The following is a 17,146-nucleotide window of genomic DNA, read 5'->3' as shown; positions in this document are numbered from 1 at the left end:
ATGCGTTTAAGGGTGATGTCACAGCACAATGGAATAAAGGTACCACTGCCAGTAATCCTTCTCCCATGTCCACGCAGGCAAGGACAGGACGCTTCAGCGATCTCATGGTGATGTCGGACATGTGGACATTCTTTAGTCCAACGCCTCGCCTTAGCGCTTCCGGATCCACCCTCCATCAACGCCTCAACTGACTACCTGGCCTTAAGTGTGGATGTAGACACTGTGAGCAGCGATGAACCCTTGGACTACTGGGTGCGCTGGCTTGACCTGTGGCCAGAGCTGTCACAATGTGCCATGCAACTTCTGTCTTGCCCTGCCTCAAGCGTCCTGTCAGAAAGGACCTTCAGCGCAGATGGAAACATTGTCACTGAGAAGAGAAGTCGCCTAGGTCACAAAAGTGTTCAGTACCTCACCTTTATCAAAATGAATGAGGCATGGATCCCGGAGGGCTACTGCCCGCCCGAAGACAGTCCCCACACACAGCATCTCTGCCTGCACGCCGTGTGACTGCCTGCCCCATGACTAGTCGCTCCCCATACAGCATCTCTGCCTGCAGGCTGCTTGACTGCCTTCTCCACCACCACCAACAGGGTCCAGGACTCCAGGCGGATTCCTGAATTTTTAAGGCTGCTGCTAGCAGCGGCCGGTATAATAATTTTTCTGGTGCGTTTACATGCCTGCCTAATTTTTCTGGCTGCACTGCAGCTGCAATAACAAGACAAAAGGCATGTACATGTGTCAATACCCCTTCGTGATCGTTACCTTGCCGCGATGAAGGGGCTTGCGTATCACAATGAAGCAATGACCGATGGCTATATGAGTGTCTCGGGGGGTGGCACACCAAAGATAATAAGGTCATTGCTTCATCGTGGACAGACCAAATTCGATCAACTGGACAGTCACTGTTGTTCTGTCATTGAGCTACCACAGCACGGCGACCATAAGGGCTTGAACGCACCAGTCCAGCACGGCCGTCACAACACAAACAGCTGTTGCAGTGCATTACACAGTGAATTTTGTCTATCAGTATGAAGCAGTACTCTAATTACACTCCCTGATTGATGTATACACATGCAAGATGTTTTAAAGCACTTTAGGCCTCCAATTTAGCATGCAATGTGATTTCTGCCCTTAAAACGCTGCTTTGCGTCAAATCCAGATTTTTCCCGGGGACTTTTGGTGTGTATCCCACTCCCCCATGCAAAAACGCAGATGTTAGACCCCTTGAAACATCTTTTCCATCACTTTTCTGGCCAGGATAAATGTTTCTAGTTTTTAAAGTTCGCCTCAACATTGAAGTCTATTGCGGTTCACGAACGTTTGTGGAAGTTTGCGAACCTAAAATCGGGGGTTCGGGCCATCTCTACACAATATATGGTGAATATATTTGATTCTGAAATAATGCTACAGAGTGTATTTTTCACTATGAACTGAGAAAATAAAAGTATTTTTAATGGTAAAAATCAATCTCATTAGCTCAGGAAACATATATTCCCGTTCAGGACAGTTAAGCAACAAATTTTAATAAAAACAATATAAATGGTACAGTGGATCTAGAATGTATAACCTTTCATGCAAATGCAAATAGAATTAATGCAACCCACCAATAGATGGGATTCATACAACACACATACTCAAACCCGCATCCACTGCCCTGCTGCAGCAGAAAAATCTAAAAAATCTAAAAAATATATAAAAAAGCAAGATGTGGATAAGCACTAAAAATATGAACTTCAAATGCTCAAAGATAGTAGCAGATAGTCCTCCTAGGATGGAGTAATAATTGAAGTAATGCAATAGATTTTGCTGGTTGGTAGAACTCTATAGATAGTTCAAATGGAGAACTGGATTCATCAAATGTTAGTTAGCACAATGATTGCTTGGCATCTATGGTTGCTTATATAGTGGTACATAAGAATGACAAGGACAGGATGTTTACAACTCACGACCTCCGTAGGTATTCCTCCGTGTAGCGTTGGAGCCGCTCAATCCTGTCAGTCCCGGCCGGCGACTAGACAGGAGAGACTTGGACCTGCTGCTGGATGTTTGACGGCTGCAGGGTCGGGCAGGCTCACCCGGCTCCACCGTGATGATAACAGTCGGCGTCCGTGATGTTACAATGTAGTTCCGTGCACACTCGGAGCTCGCTGCAAACGTAGGACAAGAAACCTCCTTCGGCTCATCGCGGAAGGAGGTTTCTTGTCCTACGTTTGCAGCGAGCTCCGAGTGTGCACGGAACTACATTGTAACATCACGGACGCCGACTGTTATCATCACGGTGGAGCCGGGTGAGCCTGCCCGACCCTGCAGCCGTCAAACATCCAGCAGCAGGTCCAAGTCTCTCCTGTCTAGTCGCCGGCCGGGACTGACAGGATTGAGCGGCTCCAACGCTACACGGAGGAATACCTACGGAGGTCGTGAGTTGTAAACATCCTGTCCTTGTCATTCTTATGTACCACTATATAAGCAACCATAGATGCCAAGCAATCATTGTGCTAACTAACATTTGATGAATCCAGTTCTCCATTTGAACTATCTATAGAGTTCTACCAACCAGCAAAATCTATTGCATTACTTCAATTATTACTCCATCCTAGGAGGACTATCTGCTACTATCTTTGAGCATTTGAAGTTCATATTTTTAGTGCTTATCCACATCTTGCTTTTTTATATATTTTTTAGATTTTTTAGATTTTTCTGCTGCAGCAGGGCAGTGGATGCGGGTTTGAGTATGTGTGTTGTATGAATCCCATCTATTGGTGGGTTGCATTAATTCTATTTGCATTTGCATGAAAGGTTATACATTCTAGATCCACTGTACCATTTATATTGTTTTTATTAAAATTTGTTGCTTAACTGTCCTGAGCGCCAACCTAGTACTATTTATTTATCAATTTACTATCCAGGGGTCTGGGATTACTCCATTCTAGGTTGAGCAGCTGCCAAATCCATAAGGCGCAACACTATACACCACTTTTTTACTTTATATATTCCCGTTCACCAATTAGTACTGCATCAGATAGTGCCCGAAATGTGCACAGAAGCAAACCCAATTCTGCACAGCACTGCTTCTGCTACAAGACGTATATCTACTAACTCATGGCTTAGATTAAGTCACAGATGACGTAGATATACTGTAGTGGTGGATAAAGTGGTTAACAAGGTTGCCCAAACGTTCGCATCCCACTGTAAATTGGCCTGGAGCACTTGCAAGCCTCTAATTAAATTGGCTGCTAAAGGGTTAAGCTAATTGTGTATCCAAATTTGCTGTTAATAGCATACCCATAGCCTTACATTTTACAGTGATGTCATTCAACCTGCAGACATCTGCTTCAGCCACCAGTTGTATCCTTCATTAGTGCAAACTATGGCTTTGTATGAGTCAGTGAACAGTAAAGGACATTTTGGTTCCATTTAGCCCACTGCACAAAACACTGTTTTGAAGTGGGCATTCCTGAAGCATATATACTATATTACTAACACCAAAGATGTATGCACACATAATGCTATTTGCAGATGTGTGCTTGGATGAATACACTTGTTCATAGGACTCATCTCAGTACTGCTGGAGGGTTGCCATTCACTTAGCCCTCCCCAGGCAGTACTGGAAAAATAAGGACTACTGGCAAGTATGACTTCATTAGTTAACCTTCTGCTGTGCAGTTCAAGCCAGAGTGAAAGTGATCCTGGCTGCTCTGCACACATCTGGTAAGCCGAGCTGTCCATAAGCATTTCACTCTGTGCTTGGATTGCATTAATTAATCAGAGTCACTAGGTTCTGGCACAGCAGCCAGCCTTAATTTGTATTTGATAAGTTACCTTGTACTAAAACAACTTTAATTTGTTATCTCAGTGTTCCCTCCAGCCAGGGTAAGGCCTCCTCCATTCTCTACTCATTTGTCTTCCTTTTGTAAATGGTGAAATCTGATGGAGCCCTCGAAGCAGCAGAAGGGGAAAAAAAATCATTTTTGACAAAGTCTGGAAATGGTCAGCGAGATAAATATCTGGTACATGAGCAGGCGGCACACATGGAGAGTATCAGTCACCTTGGAATTATCCTTTAATATTTACTTACCGGTAACTGTGCCCTATCATTATGTCTGCAGCAGAGTGCTTCTCATTTCTTCTAAAATGGGATATCACATTCACCATCTCTACTTTATATATTCATAGGATCAGCCCTACAAATTGTGAGGCTTGAGGCAATTGTGATATGGGGGACTAGTTCTGGCATCGTAATCTCCTTTTATTCAGAATCATGTTGGAAAGTCTTGATTTTTGTGATTTGGGCCCCGTTCACACTCTGGAATGATTCCACGATTGGCGATTGCGTTTAGCGATTCTCACTCCAGTGAAAATGCAGCATGTAGTGTGTATGCGATTAGCTATAATCGCAAACCCTCTGCAATCGAAGTGAGAGTAATCCCATAGGATTACTTGTGCAGCAGCGCCTTGCTGATCATTGGCGATTAGCAAAGTGCGAATTGGGAGCACAAAGCGACCGAAGGTGAATGGGCCCTTAGCCTTCCTATCTAGGATCCATACAAAAGGCTGTTAAAGGCATAAGCAAATGAATGACAAGACAAATACCATTTATGTTGCTCTTTTCTCCTGGTGAACTCAAAGAGCTTAAAGGATACCTGAGGTGACATGTGATATGATGAGATAGACATGTGTATGTACAGTGCCTAGCACACAAATAACTAGGCTGTGTTCCTTTTTTTCTTTCGTTGCCTGAAAAAGTTAATGGAGCCCGATCACTGATTCCTCTCCCCCGCTGAAAAAGCGACAGCTTCTCTCGGAAGCTTCGCTTTTTCTGAAGCCATGTCCTTCTAAGTGACGTCATGTAAACAAAATCGAGATTGCCATCTTGTGGCCAAAAAGTAAAACTACAAGTAAATGTAAAAAAACATTACCATACACAAATATTTCCCCAAATAAAACACTTTTATATCCCACCCTCCCCAAAATGCCCACATAAAATGTTTAATAAAAAAAAACAAAAAACATTACTATAAAAAAACAAAACACATAAATATTTACCTAAGGGTCTAAACTTTTTAAATATCTATGTAAAGATGAAATATTTCTCTCTATTTTTTTTTATAAGCTTGTAAATAGTGATGAATGCAAAACGGAAAAAATGCTCTTTTATTTCCAAATAAAATATTGTCGCGATACATGGTGATAGGGACATAATTTAAACGGTGAAATAACCGTGACAAATGGGCAATTACAACACGTGGGTTTTAATTATGGAGGAATGTATTATTTTAAAACTATAATGGACGAAAACTGACAAATAATGAATTTTTTCATTTTTTTTCTTATTCTTACTGTTAAAATGCATTTACAGTAAGGTAGCTCTTAGCAAAATGTACCCCCAAAGAAAGCCTAATTGGTGGCGGAAAAAACAAGATATAGATCAGTTCATTGTGATAAGTAGTGATAAAGTTATAGGCTAATGAATGGGAGGTGAACATTGCTCGGATGCATAAAGTGAAAACGACTGAGAGCTTAAGTGGTTAAAAAGTCATTTTTAGGAGAAGGAAGATAGATACATTCATTTATTTCATTAGTTTATTTTCGCCTCGAGTGTCCTTTAAGCTGCAACCACTAGGCTGCACTCTATAGGCAGTAGCAGAGTTAGGGACACTAACCCAAGGTCTCCTTACTGCTGCTTACTGAACAGGAAGAGCCAAGATTCAAACCCAGGTCTCCTGTGTCTCCTGTGTCAGAGGCATAACCCTTAATCATTACACCATCCAGCCACTGATGTGTGCTAAGACATGCGCTAAGACATGCGCTAAGCATGTGCTAAGACGTGTGCTAAGACGTGTGCTAAAGACGTGTGCTAAGACATGTGCTAAGACATTCACTAAGAATTATATAGAGATTGATGAGTCAGATTGACTATTATCCTCTGATCTAGGAGATATGTGCATTTGCTATTTTGTCCCATAGGGGCCCATTCAAATATTAAAATTAAAGGGATATTTGGTCACCTGTGTCATCCAAAAATGTCTGGATTTTTTTCGATTTGTTGGTGGATTGGTTGGGGAGGGTTAAGATTTGCCGTGGGGGTTGGATGGTTAAGGATAGCTGGGAGGAAGGGGGGGTGTTAAGGTTAGCTGTGGGGGTAGGTGATTAAGGTTAGGCAAAAAATCATTTCAACGGTTGCACTTTTTACATATATGCATTATCCTCAATCCACATAACCAGGGCCAGGACAAAATCCTCCAGCACCCAAGACGGGGATACTGAAGTGCGCCTCCCCCTCCATCAGACCATGATCATCTGCTTAGGCCTTGGACCCCCTTTAATCACTTCCTCGGGGTGAAATTCAGAGGTGCTCCCTGGAACCTTCCTACTCCAGATCAGGATCTAGCTCACTTAATCCGATAATATAATAATCCGAACATTTGTATAGCGCTTTTCTTCTTTCGGACTCAAAGCGCTCAAGAGCTGCAGCCACTGGGACGCGCTCAGGAGGCCACCCTGCAGTGTTAGGGAGTCTTGCCTTGAACTCCTTACTGAATAGGTACTTGACCTAGCCGGATTCGAACCCTGGTCTCCCATGTCAAAGGCAGAGCCCTTAACCAGTACACTATCCAGCCACCACTTAGGGCCCATCTCCACTAGCTTTGAATTTGCATCGCATCCCACCTGAAGCGTATGCATGTCAATGGAGTAGTTTCCATTGCATGCAAAATTTTCAGATGCAATGTGTATCCAATTCCCCTAGGCAGTAACAGAGGGCCGCATCCAGACTTCTGAAAAACAGCCAGAAGTCACCTGCGGGTAGTTGCGGTGCGATGTGATCGCATCCAGGCTGTGGAAATGGGCCCTTACTCACAACCCTCACCTGCCAGCCTCAGCCATTTATTCTGATCTGCATACTATCAGCAGAGGATTAGAGCACATTAAGCCTGTGTGGAGTGTCATGTGTCTGTTGTGCAACTGTTCCTAGCTGGAGCTGTACTGATTTAATTGTGTCACCCAATTGCTCCTTACAGCTACACTTAGGGTAGCAGGAAAAAAGGGCACCGGCGGATAGTGGACAAAAAGTTGCGCCGTCATAGACTCTAATGCAATTATCGTTAATACGGCAAAGAAAAGCAGAAAAAAGGGCTCCCGATAAATATTGTTAACAACATTAGAACATTACAGTTTTTGAAGCATGTTACTGTTTTAGAAGCTTGTAAAGTTATAATTTTGTCATATTATTTATTTTCTACGTACAGATTTTACGTTATCAAAGATATTATCATTACTATGTGCAAAAGGGTGTTTCTGCAGAGGCAGTGGTTAGGGTTAGGCACCACCAGGGGGAGTGGTTAGGGTGAGGCGCCACCAAGGGCGGCGGTTAGTTTTAGGTAACACCAGGGGGGTTGGTTAGGGTTAGGCACCACAGGGGGTTAGGGTTAGGCACCACCGGGGGGGGTGGTGGTTAGGGTTAGGCACCACCAGGGGGAGTGGTTAGGGTTAGGCGCCACCCAGGGTGGCGGTTAGTTTTTGGAAACACCAGGGGGGTTGGTTAGGGTTAGGCACCACAGGGGGGTTAGGGTTAGGCACCACCGGGGGGGGGGGGGGGTTAGGGTTAGGCACCACCAGGGGAGTGGTTCTTTTTACGCACCACTAGGGGAGGGTTCTGTGTGAGGGTAGGGTTGGGTTAAGCTGTATTGTTGAATTACGTATCGATTTTTAACGTTAATATATTTTCGTTATCATAACCCATTTGTTTTTAAAACTGTATTTATTGTTAACCAAGTTTGACAACGATGTTTATCATTGTAAGATTTTGTTATCCACCGGCGCCATTTCGTTATCCAGCCGAGCCCTTTTTTTCCTGGCACCCTGTTTTCATTCACGCACACCCAGGGCTGGTACCTCTTTTGCTTCTGCCTTGGCCCAGCCATGTAAAATTTACTGATATTATATGTTTTAAAAGTGTAAATTACCCTAGTAAAATAGGGTAAATAATACCGATATTTTACTACTACTTAACCTAACACTGTTCTCACACAGAACCCTCCCTTACCGATGCCTAACCTTAACTGCCCCCCACACATAACCCTTCGAAACATCCGTCCCACCTAACCTTTGACCGTCACTGCAATTATTATAATGGTAGGGTGCCGCCATATACTGAATGCTTCATTTACCTGTTTCAACTAATGCATAATGAGCAGAGGACTGCAAGAAAGCAACATCAACACTATGGTCGTTCTGGCCTGGAACAGTGCTTCCCTTAAAAAGAATGCTGTACAATTAACACCAGTAATACTGGCTGTCCCTAAAGACATGTCATGTGATAACCTCTGTATTTGCCTTTCACACAACTTGAACATGTGTTTGTATTTCCCATGCCTATATACCTTTTCAATAAAAAGAAAGTTGAAAAAAAAAAAAGAATGCTGTAATAATATTGAGTAATATGTAATAATATTGCCTTTCTATTTTTTCCATAAGGCCAGGGGGGCCTCTAGGCTTAGGCAGTCCCGGCCATTGCCTGGAGTGCCATTGGTCCTGGGGGGTGCCATGTTGCTGGATTAAGCCCGACCCAAATGAAGCCCAGCCCCTGAGCTAACCCCCGCCCTGTGGGTGTTCTATTAATTGCTTCTGCTGCATCTACTTAGCTTAAGTTGCAGGCAGCTGCTACCTCTGTGCCTTGTGCACCCTTCTTTCCCCCTTTGGGCCTCCTTCTGTCCCTTTTGTGCCTCGTTCTGTCTCCTTGTGCCTCCTTCAGTCCTTTGTGCCATGTCTGACCCCCTGTTTGTCCTTCTGTCTCCCTTTTTGCCTTCGTCTGTCTCCATGTGCCTCTTGCAGTCCCCCTGTGTCACTTTTGCCTCCTTCTATGCCCCTTTTTTGCCTCCTTCTGTCCCCCCTGTGCCTCCTTATGTCCCCTTTCCCTTTATTTTTCCCCATGTGCTACCTCTGCCCCCTGTTCCTCCTTCAGTCCCACTCTGCCTCCTTCTGTCCTCTTGTGCCTTCTTCGGTCTTCCTTTGTGCCTCCTTCTGTCTCCATGTGTCTCTTCAGTCCCCCTGTGCCTCCTTCTGTGCCCCTTTGTGCCTTCTTCTGTCTCCCTGTGGCTCTTTCTGTACCCCTCTGCCTCCTTCTGTCTCCCTGTGCCTCCTTAAATCCCCCTCTGCCATCTTCTGTCCGCTTTCGTGCCTCCTTCTGTCCCGCTTTGTGCATACTTCTGTCCCCCTTTGTGCCTTCTACTTTCTCCCTGCGCTACCTTCTGTCCCCCTTTGTGTCTCTTTCTGTCCCCTGTGTGCCTCCTTCTGTCCTCTGTGTGCCTCCTTCTGTCCCCTGTGTGCCTCCTTCTGTCCCCTGTGCCTCCTTTTGTCCCCCTTTGTGCATTAATCTGTTCCCATTGTGCCGCCTCCTACCCCACTTTGTGCCTCCTTCTGTCCCCCTGTGTGCCTCCTTCAGTCCCCCTGTGTGCCTCCTTCTGTCCTCTTTTGTGCCTCCTTCTGGCCCTTCTGCCTTCTTCTGTCCCCCTGTACCTCTTGCTGCTCCTTTGTGTACCTCCTTCTGTCCTCCTGTGCCTTCTTCTGTCCTCCTTTGTGCCTCATTCTGCCCCTTATTGTGCCTCCTTTTGTCCCCCATTGTGCCTCATTCTGTCCCCCTGTGTGCCTCCTTCTGTCCCCTTGTGCCTCCTTGTGTCCTCCTTTGTGAGTTCCTTTGGCCCTCATGCCTCCTTCTGTCCCCCTGTGCCTCCCTATGTCCCCCTGTTTGCCTTCTTCCTTACATATATTTTCTTTCTTACATGTATTTTCTGGTGAAACTGCCACAATGAGTGTAATTTCTGGTGAAACGCTGCCGCATTACAATTATTTTCAGGTGAAACGTTGCAGCAATACGGTTACTTCCGTGGGGGGCGCCATGGGGGGGGGGGCACAACTTTTCTTGCCTGGAGTGACAAAATGGCTAGAGGCGCCCCTGCATAAGGCCAAAGGCTAATATTTTATGGTCCAAGACAAAAGTCACCACTCCTGTGATAATCCATAACTCTCTCTAAACAAAAACAGTATTCATGGGCATGTCCATATTAAATAGCAATTAGCTTCCTGCATTTAGACATTCAGCAGTATCTCAAACACCCCCTGCTCTTCATAGTTAGTACAGTCCGCTATGTCTGATGCACTGTGTATAGTTGAAGATGATGTAACAATACGATATCTTCTCAACCCTCTTCCTGAATTTCCCATTTTGTACACCTTTTCATTTCTCTACACATTTTAAAGGGAAGGTTCAGGGACTAGCTAAAAAAAATAAAAATCCATTTCCACTTACCTGGGGCTTCCTCCAGCCCATGGCAGGCTTCCCTGCCCTCCTCCACCCCTGTGCATCAGGTGTAGTGTGGCTATGCAGCTCTGACAGGGGTGTAAAGGGAAGGTTCAGGGACTAGCTAAAAAAAATAAAAATCCATTTCCACTTACCTGGGGCTTCCTCCAGCCCGTGGCAGGCAGGAGGTGCCCTCGGCGCCGCTCCGCAGGCTCCCGGTGGCCGACCCGACCTGGCCAGGTCGGGCCTCTTCTGCGCTCCATGGTGCGTTCCACGCCGGCGCGCTGACGTCCTCGGACGTCCTCCGGGTTGTACTGCGCAGGCTCAGAACTACTGAGCCTGCGCAGTACAGCCCGGAGGACGTCCGATGACATCAGCGCGCCGGCGTGGAACGCACCATGGAGCGCAGAAGAGGCCCGACCTGGCCGCCGGCCTGGCCAGGTCGGGTCGGCCACCGGAGACCACCGGGAGCCTGCGGAGCGGCGCCGAGGGCACCTCCTGCCTGCCACGGGCTGGAGGAAGCCCCAGGTAAGTGAAAATGGATTTTTATTTTTTTTAGCTAGTCCCTGAACCTTCCCTTTACACCCCTGTCAGAGCTGCATAGCCACACTACACCTGATGCACAGGGGTGGAGGAGGGCAGGGAAGCCTCTGGAGGACCCACGGTGAGTACTTCTTTGGGGCACTTTTTTTTTTCCTTCAGAGTGACTTTAAGCCCCTGTCCCTGTGGGTGCATGGAGGTGTGTCTGTAGCTGAGGAACCACTAAGCTCTCAGCAACACTTGCTATGGTTCAGCTCAAATGAGGGCTGCACCCTTTTGCCACCTTATAGCAGAAAATGTTTAATACATCCATAGGAGGTTTACAGGGTCACTTATTTACTCTTATTTCAGCTTAAGAGAACAACAATACATTTTTGCAGCTATATGAACTGTCATCCCTGATCACGGAAGGGAGGGCAGCAATTTATACATCACCCAGTTTGTGTAGTACACATAACGATTCCTCCGGTAAAGAGTGGACCTGAACTTCCTCTCTGCTCTAAAAGATAAGCAACAGCATAACAACCTTTCGAGAAAAAACATTTCTTTGTTACAGCTGCAATAAATCTGCAGTGTGTCTTCCTCCTGCTTTTATGGAAGCAGACCTATGGTTAACATCTTGTGTTTCAAAATTAGCTACTTTGCCAAGGCAGCCAACTGACAGCTGAGAGATCAAATCACAGTTATGATAAGTCACAGATGATGGGGAATTAGACAGGCTAAACTCTCTAAATACATAAAGGGTGCATTTCTCTATGTTATCCTTCCGTCCACTTTAAAGACTTCCCAAGTAAGCAGTGTCTGGAAACACTTCTACTTACTGTAGCTCACAGTCTCACTGAGCCCAAATGGCTTTTGAAAAAATAATAATGCCTAATGCTGCTTTAAAGTACATTAGTGGTATCAGTAATTGTAATTATAGGCTCTGTAACAGCTCTCAAGTTGGCACGTCTGATGGTGTGCAGCCCCCTATATATACACATGCTCCATAACCCTGTAACTGCTGATCCACAACATTACAATGGCATTCGCTTGCCTAATGTACTGTGTCTTGATTTTATAAGTCTCACATCTATATATGTCTTCATAACTCTCTTCCATTCAGCCAATATCCACATTGGAGCAGAGAACTATTTTGAATGTGGATCTATAAATATTTAGAAAGTAACTGTAACTTAGAGCATAATATAGAGGAAAGTGGTGTCAGTTCCCGATGCCATGAAACACTATAGCAGAATCTTTCAACCAGAAATAGAGTAGAAATATGCAAAGGGTGTATATATATATCATAAAGTCCTCTTGTAAGCGTATCATGATAAAAGCTGAGGCACATCCGAAGTTCCAGAGCAAGGAGCAGTGCTTTGAAATATGGCCGGGAAGGATGATCCTCTTATGTCAAGCATCAGGTTTCTTCCTAATTGTTAAATGGGAGATGAATACTATCGGCAAGGGTTTAAAGAACCGCTCTGCTTCTTAAAAAAATTAAATATGAGTGAGTTCAGACAACTGGCTTCTTTTACTTAAAAGAGATTTACCGCTATGTCCATCTGCCCTGATCATGACAAGGGTATCTCACTTTCCTAACTTTCTTGTATTGAGCGCTGCAAAAGAAGCAGCTTTGATGTGGAGATCCTCTTACCAGAAATACTGCTAGATAAAGGGATGCCATGGAGAATTCTTTACAATGGTATAAAAGAATCATAGCACACATAGTTGCTGCTATGGGGCCCAGAAGCAGTGGGAACCCAGGTGAATCTTCACCCTGTGACTTTATATTACTGTGTACATATGCAGTATGAACCGTGCATGACAGGTAAGTGTACCCAGAGCAAGTTCTATGTAGACCTTTTGCCGCCTGAAGCAATACATTGTGAGGACGCCGCCCTACCCAATGTGTGTGTGCAAAGCCAGACCAGAGAGGAGAGACACATCAGGCTGTGCATTGCAGGCGTTACACTACACTTACCTCCCTCTGCTTCTTGCAAGACAGCATCTCCTCCCTGCTGGCCGGCCACATCTCGGCTCTGATCCCCAGGATGCCGGGTATGTGCTGCTCTAGAGCCAAATTACTCACCCGCTCTCAGCAGATTAGAGATGGAATCACCAGCCGGCAGCCACACTTGAAGTGCTGGTTCCCCTTAGGACTACAGTGGCGACTTATGTAACCCAGCAGCACATATCTGGTCACATGAGGCACCGCTGTAGCCATGGATATAGGACGCTGGATGGGCAGGTGGAAATCCCATAACTGGAACACGGAGATCAGGTAAGTGAAGTGGCATCACACATCTAGGGAGGGGGAGACAGGGAATGCAAGGATGGGGACATTTGGAGAGGGGAGCCGCCTCTTGCTGGACTCCAATTATTGCTGCCCTGAAGCACGAGATTCACGGAAGAACTGCCCGAGTGTACCTTGTCATGTCCACTCTTATCCATATGGTAAGGGAAGCTGCTACTGCTGAAGTGTGCCCAGGAATACTAGCAATGCCACTGATACGCCAGCAGAAACTTACTCAAAAGCTGAAATTTCGGTTATGGATTGATGTTACCTTTAGCTTCATCCACTTCATAGAGCAGGTACACCTGAACCAACCCAAGGGCAACCTTTTGGGCAGTTGATCATTCCTATTAATTTCCTGACTAATGATCAATTTGTTGGAAATTCCATGTATATACCTGTGTGATGGATCTTCCAAGAGATTCTCTGTTCCAAGCAAGTGCTTGCCGGTTCCTGCTGTAGCTGTCAATTCTTGTCATACGTCCACAATGTGACATGACCGACTGACATTTACCAGCATGTCTGATTGCTCGACATGGGAGGAAGCTATTGTTTGTCGATTATTTCTGACTGGCCTAAAGAAGAATTCTCTTCCAATCAACAGAGAATCTGATTATTCTGTCTAGTGTGTTTAATAACATAATGAATAAAATTGCTTATTGTTTACAATATTAATGTATAGATTATTTAGTTAGTGTTTGACAATTTTACATCTGATCTAAAATGTACCACTGGCTGGTGATGACATCTTTAGTTCTGCTAGGAGATCTGTACAGAATGTTCGTTGCTGAGAGTTCTATTCACAGAGGGAGATATTGCTTGCTTGGCAGTTGGAAAAAGCCATTATTTCCCACAATACAACGAGGTTCACAGACAGCAAACTGTCAGGACATTGGTCATGACTTCACACTGTGGGAGGGGTTTCACCACGATATCAGCCATACAGACCCCTCTGATCATCAATTCGAGAAAAGGAAAATATTTCTCATGGGAAAGGGGGTATCAGCTACTGAGTGGGATGAAGTTCAATTCTTGGTTAAAGTTCCTCTTTAAAGCAAACCTGTGATGAAAAAAAAAGATTAAAATCTGGATATTTGCCACTGCAATGGAAACCCTCTAGAGCAGGGCTTTTCAACCTTTTCACCAATTGTACCACTTTTATTGCCTGAAAATGTTAAGTACCACCAGTGTGCCTGCACAGTAGATTGGACACAATCGGGCTTGGCTGTTTCTGCAGGAGCCTGAACAGAGAGCAGCTACTGCGCATGCGCACACACCGACAAGGAGAACTTTGGGGCTCCCAGCGCTGGATCCCATCTGCTGAGGAGGAAGGGGGGAAACCTCTTTAGGATACAAACATGGCAGTTGGAAAATGACAGTTGAAAATGGCAGTTGAAAAATGACAGTTGGAAAATGGCAATTGGAAAATGACAGTTGAAAAATGACAGTTGGAAAATGACAGTTGGAAGTTGGAAAATTACAGTTGAAAATGGCAGTTAAAATGTGACAGTTTAAAAATGGCAGTTGGAAAATGGCAGTTAAAATGTGACAGTTTTAAAATGGCAGTTGGAAAATGGCAAATGACAGTTGGAAAATGGCAGTTAAAATTTGACAGTTGTAAAATGACAGTTGGAAAATGACAGTTGGAAAATGGCAGTTGGAAAATGGCAGTTAAAATGTGACAGTTTAAAAATGGCAGTTGGAAAATGACAGTTGGAAAATGGCAAATGACAGTTGGAAAATGGCAGTTGGAAAATGACAGTTGAAAAATGGCAGTTGGAAAAGGACAGTTGGAAAAGGGCAGTTAAAATTTGACCGTTGGAAAATGGCAGTTGGAAAATGACAGTTGAAAAATGGAAGTTGGAAAATGGCAGTTGGATAATGACAGTTGAAAAATGACAGTTCAACTGTCATTTTTCAACTGCCAAATTTAAACTGTCATTTTATAACTGTCTTTTTTAAACTGTCATTTTCCAACTGTCAAATTTCAACTGTTTAAAGGACCACTACAGTGAAAAAAGTAAGCAGTTAAAAAAGAATTGAAGTGAGAGGGATATTGAGGCTGCCATATTTACACTCACCTAAGATGCTCTATTGGGTTGAGATATGATGATTGTGGGGGCCATTTTAGTACCGTGAACTCATTGTCATGTTCAAGAAACCAATTTGAAATTATTTGAGCTTTGTGACATGGTGCATTATCCTGCTGGAAGTAGCCATCAGAGGATGGCTACATGGTGGTCATGAAGGGATGGACATAGTCAGAAACAATGCTCAGGTAACCCGTGACATTTAAACAATGCCCAATTGGCACTAAGGGGCCTAAAGTGTGCCAAGAAAACCTCTCCCACACCATTACACGACCACTACCAGCTTGCAGAGTGGTAACAAGGCATGTTGGATCCATGTACTCATTCTGTTTACGCCAAATTCTGACTCTATCGAGACTCATCAGACCAGGCAACATTTTTCAAGTCTTCAACTGTCCAGTTTTGGTGAGCTTGTGGAAATTGTAGCCTCTTTTTCCTATTTGTAGTGGAGATGAATGGTACCCGGTGGGGTCTTCTGCTGTTGTAGCCCATCCGCCTCAAGGTTGTGCATGTTGTGGCTTCACAAATGCTTTGCTGCATACCTCGGTTGTAACAAGTGGTTATTTCAGTCAATGTTGCTCTTCTATCAACTTCAGTCGGCCTATTCTCCTCTGACCTCTAGCATGAACAAGGCATTTTCACCCACAGGACTGCCGCATACTGGATGTTTTTCCCTTTTCACACCATTCTTTATAAACCCTAGAAATGGTTGTGCGTGAAAATCACAGTAACTGAGCAGATTGTGAAATACTCAGACCGGCCGACTGGCACCAACAACCATGCTGAAATCACCTTTCTTTCCCATTCTGACATTCAGTTTGGAGTTCAGGAGATTGTCTTGACCAGGACCACACCCCAAAATGCATTAAAGAGACACTGAAGCGAAAAAAAAATGATGATATTATGATTTGTATGTGTAGCACAGCTAAGAACTAAAACATTAAGATCAGATACATAAGTGTAATTGTTTCCAGTACAGGAAGAGTTGAGAAACTCCAGTTGTTATCTCTATGCAAACAAGCCATTAAGCTCTCCGACTAAGTTAGTTGTGGAGGGGGCTGTTATCTGACTTTTATTATCTCAACTGTTCCTGGACTATTTACCTTTCCTCTGCTAGAGGAGAGGTCATTACTTCACAGACTGCTCTGAAAGACTCATTTTGAATGCTGAGTGTTGTGTAATCTGCACATATTATAGAATGATGCAATGTTAGAAAAAACACTATATACCTGAAAATAAAAGTATGAGAATATTTTCTTTGCTGCTAATCTTCTAGTAATTATTCATAGTACACAACCAATTCACTATATCATATATTTTTTTTGCTTCAGTGTCTCTTTAAAGCAACTGCCATGTGATTGGTTGATTAGATAATTGCATTAATGAGAAATTGAACAGGTGTGCCTCATAATCCTTTAGGTGAGTGTATTTCCTTTTAACCACTTCACCCGAAAGGCGTTTTTACCCTAACGGACAAGATCGAGTTTCACCTTTCAGTGTTCATCCCTTTCATTTGCCAATAGCTTAACCACTTGCCGACCGCACGCTTATACCGTGCGTCGGCAAAGTGGCAGCTGCAGGACCAGCGACGCAGTACTGCGTCGCCAGCTGCAGGCTGATTAATCAGGAAGCAGCCGCTCGCGCGAGCGGCTGCTTCCTGTCAATTCACGGCGGGGGGCTCCGTGAATAGCCTGCGGGCCGCCGATGGCGGCTCGCAGGCTAAATGTAAACACAAGCGGAAATAATCCGCTTTGTTTACATTGTACGGCGCTGCTGCGCAGCAGCGCCGTAAGGCAGATCGGCGATCCCCGGCCAATCAGCGGCCGGGGATCGCCGCCATGTGACAGGGGACGTCCTGTCACTGGCTGCACAGGACGGATAGCGTCCTGTGCAGCCCGGATCACCGGGGAGGGGACAGGTAGGAGAGGGAGGGGGAATTTCGCC

The sequence above is a fragment of the Hyperolius riggenbachi genome, chromosome 2, assembly GCF_040937935.1.
Source record: "Hyperolius riggenbachi isolate aHypRig1 chromosome 2, aHypRig1.pri, whole genome shotgun sequence".
NCBI classification, from domain to species: domain Eukaryota; kingdom Metazoa; phylum Chordata; class Amphibia; order Anura; family Hyperoliidae; genus Hyperolius; species Hyperolius riggenbachi.
This window is presented reverse-complemented; position numbering follows the sequence as displayed.